At 50.6% G+C, this 7500-nt stretch overlaps 1 pseudogene; it reads left to right on the top strand.

Annotated features, from left to right (window-relative positions):
- The window catches only part of LOC137591704 (metabotropic glycine receptor-like), a 23196-nt pseudogene that overhangs the window by 4466 nt on the left and 11230 nt on the right, over positions 1-7500 (top strand).

The following is a 7500-nucleotide window of genomic DNA, read 5'->3' as shown; positions in this document are numbered from 1 at the left end:
GTGTGTGTGTGTGTGTGTCTGTTGGACACTGTTGTGCTGAGTCGTGTGTTTCTGGTGTGTTTCCATGAGCGTGTTCAGACCTAGCCAACTGTTTCCTCCATTGCTAAACTAAGCTAATAGTACTCCAGAATGCTAAACTAAGATAATAGCACTGCAGACTGCTAAGCTAAACTAATAGCACTGCAGACTGCTAAGCTAAACTAATAGCACTGCAGACTGCTAAGATAATAGCACTCCAGAATTATAAACTAAGATTATAGCACTGCAGACTGCTAAGATAAGCTAGTAGCACTCCAGACTGCTAAACTAAGCTAGTAGCACTCCAGACTGCTAAACTAAGCTAGTAGCACTCCAGACTGCTAAACTAAGCTAGTAGCACTCCAGACTGCTAAACTAAGCTAGTAGCACTCCAGACTGCTATGCTAATAGCACACCAGACTGCTAAACTAAGCTAGTAGCACTCCAGACTGCTAAGCTAAGCTAGTAGCACTCCAGACTGCTAAGCTAAGCTAGTAGCACTCCAGACTGCTAAGCTGAGCTCTGGAGATGGGGACTCAGCAGCTGTCAGTGACTCATGAAGTATGAATTCAGTCCAGCTTGTCTCCTCAGACCCCCCCCCCCCAGGAAATGTGCTCTTTTTCCCTTAGCATGCGAGCTAATACAGTATTCATGAACATCCATGTCACGTTCACCCTCCCTCCACATGCAGCAGCAGGCTGGTTCCTATTGGTCCACATGAGGTTCAGTTCTACAGACAGGTCGTGGTTCTGGATCCATTAGGGTTATGGGTTAGGGTTAAGGTTAGGATTAAGGTTAGGGTATGGGTTAAGGTTAGGGTTAAAGTTAGGATTAAGGTTAGGGTATGGGTTAAGGTTAGGGTTAGGGGTTAGAGTTAAGGTTAAGGGTTAGGGGTTAGGCTACGGGTTAAGGTTAGGGTTAAGGGTTAGAGTTAACGTTAGGGTTAGGGGTTAGGCTAGGGGTTAAGGTTAGGGTTAAGGGTTAGAGTTAACGTTAGGGTTAGGGGTTAGGCTAGGGGTTAAGGTTAGGGTTAAGGGTTAGAGTTAAGGTTAAGGGTTAGGGGTTAGGTTACGGGTTAAGGTTAGGGTTAAGGGTTAGAGTTAACGTTAGGGTTAGGGGTTAGGCTAGGGGTTAAGGTTAGGGTTAAGGGTTAGAGTTAACGTTAGGGTTAGGGGTTAGGCTAGGGGTTAAGGTTGGGGTTAAGGGTTAGAGTTAACGTTAGGGTTAGGGGTTAGGCTAGGGGTTAAGGTTAGGGTTAAGGGTTAGAGTTAACGTTAGGGTTAGGGGTTAGGCTAGGGGTTAAGGTTGGGGTTAAGGGTTAGAGTTAAGGTTAGGATAAGGGTTAAGGTTAGGGTAGGGGTTAGGGGTTAAGGCTAGGGGTTTGGGGCTAGGGTAGGGATTAAGGTTAGGGTTAGTGTATGGGTTAGGGTAAAGGTGAGGTTTAAGGTGAATCAACAGACGTGGTTCCTTCAAAGGAACTACAAAGTGCACAGGTGCATGGGTTCCCCGGGAGTGGGGTCACCTTAAAATGCCATTGATAAAGATGTAACGCTAACCCCTAATCCTAACTCTGACCCCTAACCCTAACACCTAACCCCTAATCCTAACCCTGACCCCTAACCCTGACCCCTAACCCAACCCTAACCCTCTTCTCTGTGTCTCTCCATCGTTCTTCTCCCACAGCAGATGAGCCACCAACTAACACTCCCCTCCGACCCCCCCCCAGCGGCTCCTACGGTCATGGTTCTGTTGATGAGATTCACTGTTAATCTCTGCTTGTCTTTGCCCCCTCCAGTGCACCCCACTCGTGGGCCACGGATTTGTCCTGGACAAGTACAGGTGTCGGTGCCGGAAGGGGTTCTACCATCCCAGCCGCGTGGCACTCAATGGGTTCACAAGTAGGTTCCAACCCCCCCTGAAAGTTTCAGGAGAAAATTTCTGGAAAACGACACGATTTAAATGGATCCTGGGCCCAGGGGGCTAGGATTAGGGTTTAGGACAAGGATTAGGGGTAAAGTCTAGAGTTAGGGTTAGGACTAGGGTTGGGGTTAGGGTTAGGATTAGGACTGGGATTAGGGTTAGGGTAAGGATTAGGGTTTAGGACAAGGATTGGGGTAAAGTCTAGAGTTAGGTTTAGGACTAGGGTTAGGATTAGGACTGGGATTAGGGTTAGGGTAAGGATTAGGGTTTAGGACAAGGATTGGGGTAAAGTCTAGAGTTAGGTTTAGGACTAGGGTTAGGATTAGGACTGGGATTAGGGTTAGGGTAAGGATTAGGGGTAAAGTCTAGAGTTAGGTTTAGGACTAGGGTTAGGGTTAGGACTGGGATCAGGGATAGGGTTTGGGAGGATTAAGTTTAATGCTTCACAGAAAAGCTTGGCTGTTGCAAAAGTGACGGTCTCTCTTAATATCTGTCTTCAAACCATTGTCCTTTTCGTCTGTAACTCCTCCCACTCCACTCATGTGACCCAACCCGTTGAGGACAGGAGGTTATCAGGGCACGCTGCTGCTGGGACTGATGAAGGAAGTGTTTCAGGGTGTCGTCCTCCTCTACCCTCATCTGCTCATCGAAGCCCACGTTCTACTAACTGATGAACTGAGCTGTTAATAATTCACTTGGTGTGATGATCAAATGGGATCCTTCAATCCGTTCCAGGAGAGCTGCGTTCTGATTGGTTGTTGGCTTTGAAGGTCTGTCAGGCAGTCGTCTGACAGGAAACTGAAGCGTTGTCTGTCCTCAGGTCAGGACCCGGGTCCAAACACAGACCGGTTCTCTGAGGCGTCCGGTAAGTGCCTGCCATGTCGCGAGGGCTGCCCGCACTGCCGTGACGAGGCGCTGTGTGTGGTCCAGGAGGGCGGGGCTCTGCGGCTCGCCGTGACGTCATTCCAGGGTCTGTGCGTGGTCCTGGACCTGGTCTGCATGGTGGTGGTCTACCGCTTCAGGAGGAACAAGGTGAGGTCCTTCAGGCTCCTCCTCCATCACACACCTGGGTCCCCTTCATCACAAACATACAGTGTTGAGCTGCATTCTGGGAAATGTAGAAATTGTTGGTGCCTGTCTCATAAGAAGGACCAAAAACGAAAATCAAACCTAAGGAGTGAACTTCTGAGGTCAGGTTGACTAGGTTAAGTTAGTTTAGGTTAAGTTAGTTTTGGTTAAGTAAATCTAGGTTAGGTTAAGTTAGCTTAGGTTAAGTAAGTTGAGGTTGACTAGGTTAAGTTAGTTTAGGTTAAGTTAGTTTTGGTTAAGTTAGTTTAGGTTAAGTTAGTTTAGGTTAATTTGGTTTAGGTTAAGTAAGTCTAGGTTAGGTTAAGTTAGCTTAGGTTAAGTAAGTTAAGTTAGTTTAGGTTAAGTTAGTTTAGGTTACGTTGGTTTAGGTTAAGTTGGTTAAGTTAGTTTAGGTTAAGTAAGTTACTTTAGATTAGGTTAGTTTAGTTTAGGTTAAGTAAGTCTAGGTTAGGTAGGTTAAGTTATCTTAGGTTAAGTAAGTTAAGGTCAAGTAGGTTAAGTTAGTTGAGGTTAAGTTTGTTTAGGTTAAGTACATTTAGGTTAAGTAGGTTAAGTTACTTTAGGTTGAGTTCGTTTAGGTTAGGTTAGTTTAGGTTAAGTAAGTCTAGGTTAGGTTAAGTTATCTTAGGTTAAGTAAGTTAAGGTTAAGTAGGTTAAGTTAGTTTAGTTTAAGTAGGTTAAGTTAGTTTAGGTTAAGTAGGTTAAGTTAGTTTAGTTTAAGTTATTTTAGGTTAAGTAGGTTAAGTTAGTTTTGGTTTAAGTTTGTGTAGGTTTAGTTAGTTTAGGTTAATTGTAAACAGTGTACATTTACAGATGAAACACTATGACTCATATTTTAGTTATTTGCTAATGTGACTCAACAACAACAGTTAGCTCTGACGGTCACATGGCGCCCTCGCTGGTAGAACCGATGGGACGGGTTAAACTAGTAGGACTGGTAGAACCGACTGCATGGGTTAAACTAGCAGGACTGGTAGAACCGATGGGACGGGTTAAACTAGTAGGACTGGTAGAACCGACTGCATGGGTTAAACTAGCAGGACTGGTAGAACCGATGGGACGGGTTAAACTAGTAGGACTGGTAGAACCGACTGCATGGGTTAAACTAGCAGGACTGGTAGAACCGATGAGACTGGATGAACTGGTAGGAGTGGTTGAACTGGTAGGACTGGTAGGACTGGCTGGTCCCTGACGCCGTGTGGTCTTTGCCCCCAGGGCATCCGGACGTCGGGGCTGGTGCTGCTGGAGGCCGTCTTGTTGGGGGCGCTGTTGCTCTACTTCCCAGTAAGTTCTCCTGCTTCAGGAGCAACGAAGCTCCTCATCGGTTCCACTGCAGCTGATGAGGAGGAGGAGGAGGAGGAGGAGGAAGAGGAGGAGGAGGAGGAAGAGGAGGAGGAAGGGGAAGAGGAGGAGGAGGAAGAGGAGGAGGAGGAGGAAGAGGAGGAGGAGGAAGAGGAGGAGGAGGAAGGGGAAGAGGAGGAGGAGGAGGAAGAGGAGGAGGAAGAGGAGGAGGAGGAGGAAGGGGAAGAGGAGGAAGGGGAAGAGGAGGAAGAGGAGTAGGAAGAGGAGGAGGAGGAAGAGGAGGAGGAGGAGGAAGGGGAAGAGGAGGAAGGGGAAGAGGAGGAAGAGGAGTAGGAAGAGGAGGAGGAGGAAGAGGAGGAGGAGGAGGAGGAGGAGGAGGAGGAAGGCTTCTCTGTCCGATCTGCTGTTCCTTGTGATGTGTCTGAAAGCGATCATGTGATGATGACCACATCCTGTTCCTGTGACACCTTCACAATAAGAGTCGTGTCTCGTTTCAACCTGCAGCAGCTTGAGGTCACATGACTTCAGAGCAGAAGCTGAAGCTGTTCCGTCTGTCCTCCACGCCAAGACTGGTCCTGCAGCTCCTTCGCACCCCCCCCCGTCTACGTGTTCTGGCGTGTGCGTGTGGGCGGCGGCCCACAATGCAGCTGGAGCGGTCAGGGCCGGGGCAGCGAGCCTGCTCAGGGGGGAGCCTGGCTTCAGGCCCTGGAGCCCCCCCAACAACTAGCGCAGCAGACCGGAGGCGCTGGCTTCAGGGCGGAGCCTAGCCTCAGGGGGGAGCCTGGCTTCAGGCCCTGGAGCCCCCCCAACATAACTACTCAGCAGACCGGAAGGCGCTGCAGGTCTTATGTTTGTGACCACGCTGCATCCAGGGTTAGCATCCAGGGTTAGCATCCAGGGTTAGCATCCAGGGTTAGCATCCAGGGTTAGCATCCAGGGTTAGCATCCAGGGTTAGCATCCAGGGTTAGCATCCAGGGTTAGCATCCAGGGTTAGCCCAGTGCTAAACGTCCCTCGGGTCTCCTCTGACCTCCTTTCATTCTCCATGTCCCCCCCACCTCTGTGAGGTTTCTCTTTGTCGCCCCCCTCCTCGCTGCAGCCTCTGATCTGGGGCTCGATGCATTTTTAAACAGTCCATCAAGTTAAAAATACATCTGCTGATTAATTGATGGTGGGGGGGTTGCTGGGGCTGGATGCTGAGGGAGGGGGCCACCCCCTCTTCTGGGTGGTGTTCACTGTCCCCTGAGGCCCCCCCGCCTCATGACTCGCTGCTCAGTGATGTGTTTGCGTGTAGGCAGCGGGGGGGGGGGGGGGGGGCTATTGCGGGTTGGAGTGACTTTTAGCCCAAACACACACACACACACACACACACACACACACACACACACACACACACACACACACACACACACACTCGGGTGTGGATCTGCTTCTCTGCGTGAGCGTAGGCGTCAGCTTGGTCTAATTTCTGCCTGTCTTTGTGGGGGTGTCTTATTGTTGCGGTCCAGGAGGCTGCATGTTAGCTGATGGGGGGGGGGGGCAGGAGGATGAACGTCTTCACCTGTACAAACACACAGTTTAAAACGCCCCCACCCCGCCAGCCAATCAACTGACGGCATCATCAGATGCTGATTGGATGCTGATTGGATGCTGATTGGATGCTGATTGGATGCTGATTGGATGCTGATGCGTTCTTGTCTTATATATAAACTGATTGATTTCAGCGATCAAACCAAACAGCTGATGTGTCTGTAGATCAAACATCAAACTGTTCCTTCAGACTCTGATCAATGACCAATGATCAATGAGGGTTCAGGTGTTCAAACATGGCAACCAAACCACCCATAACCCCCCCCACCGCTGCTCTGAACATGTTGATGAGCTCTGAAGGCATCAGCTGCCCCCCAGCGTTAAATCTTCATGGGGGTCGTGGAGCGGTGGAATAACTGAGTGTTCTTGGCTGGCGGCTCGTCCGAGCAGCATCCCATGAGTCAGCGCTGCGGGGGTCTCAGCGAGGGGGGGGGGGGCTGAGCTTCACACTGCCTGACGAGTCAGAAAAGTATGAGGTCCCAATTGAGGTTGGAACCGAGAGAGTCACGACATCACCGCGTGGAGTCGTGGAGTCATGACATCACCGCGTGGAGTCACGGCATCACCGTGTTGAGTCGTGGAGTCACGACATCACCGCGTGGAGTCGTGGAGTCATGACAACACCTCGTGGAGTCGTGGAGTCACAACATCACCGCTAGGAGTCGTGGAGTCACGACATCACCGCGTGGAGTCAGGACATCACCGCATGGAGTCACGACATCACCACGTGGAGTTGTGGAGTCATGACATCACCGTGTGGAGTCACGACATCACCTCGTGGAGTCGTGGAGTCACGACATCACCTCGTAGAGTCGTGGAGTCACGACATCACCGCGTGGAGTCGTGGAGTCACGACAACACCGCGTGGAGTCAGGACATCACCGCATGGAGTCACGACATCACCACGTGGAGTTGTGGAGTCATGACATCACCGTGTGGAGTCACGACATCACCTCGTGGAGTCGTGGAGTCACGACATCACCTCGTAGAGTCGTGGAGTCACGACATCACCGCGTGGAGTCGTGGAGTCACGACAACACCGCGTGGAGTCGTGGAGTCACGACTTCACCTCGTGGAGTCGTGGAGTCACAACATCACCACATGGAGTCGTGGAGTCATGACATCACCATGTGGAGTCACGACATCACCTCGTGGAGTCGTGGAGTCACGACATCACCATGTTGAGTCGTAGTGTCACGACATCACCGCGTGGAGTCGTGGAGTCACGACATCACCGCGTGGAGTCGTGGAGTCACGACAATACAGTGTGGAGTCACGACATCACCGCGTGGAGTCACAACAACACTGCGTGGAGTCGTGGAGTCACGACATCACCTTGTGGAGTCATGGAGTCATGACATCACCTTGTGGAGTCACGACATCACCTCGTGGAGTCGTGGAGTCACAACATCACCGCGTTGAATCATGACATCACCTCGTGGAGTCATGACATCACCGCGTGGAGTCGTGGAGTGACGACATCACTGCGTGGAGTCACGACATCACCGCGTGGAGTCGTGGAGTCACAACATCACCGCTAGGAGTCGTGGAGTCACGACATCACCGCATGGAGTCACGACGT

The sequence above is a fragment of the Antennarius striatus genome, unplaced genomic scaffold (genome assembly GCF_040054535.1).
Source record: "Antennarius striatus isolate MH-2024 unplaced genomic scaffold, ASM4005453v1 scaffold_25, whole genome shotgun sequence".
Taxonomy (NCBI): Eukaryota; Metazoa; Chordata; class Actinopteri; order Lophiiformes; family Antennariidae; genus Antennarius; species Antennarius striatus.
The sequence above is the reverse complement of the archived record's forward strand: the minus strand, read 5'-3'. Positions and strand labels throughout refer to the sequence as shown.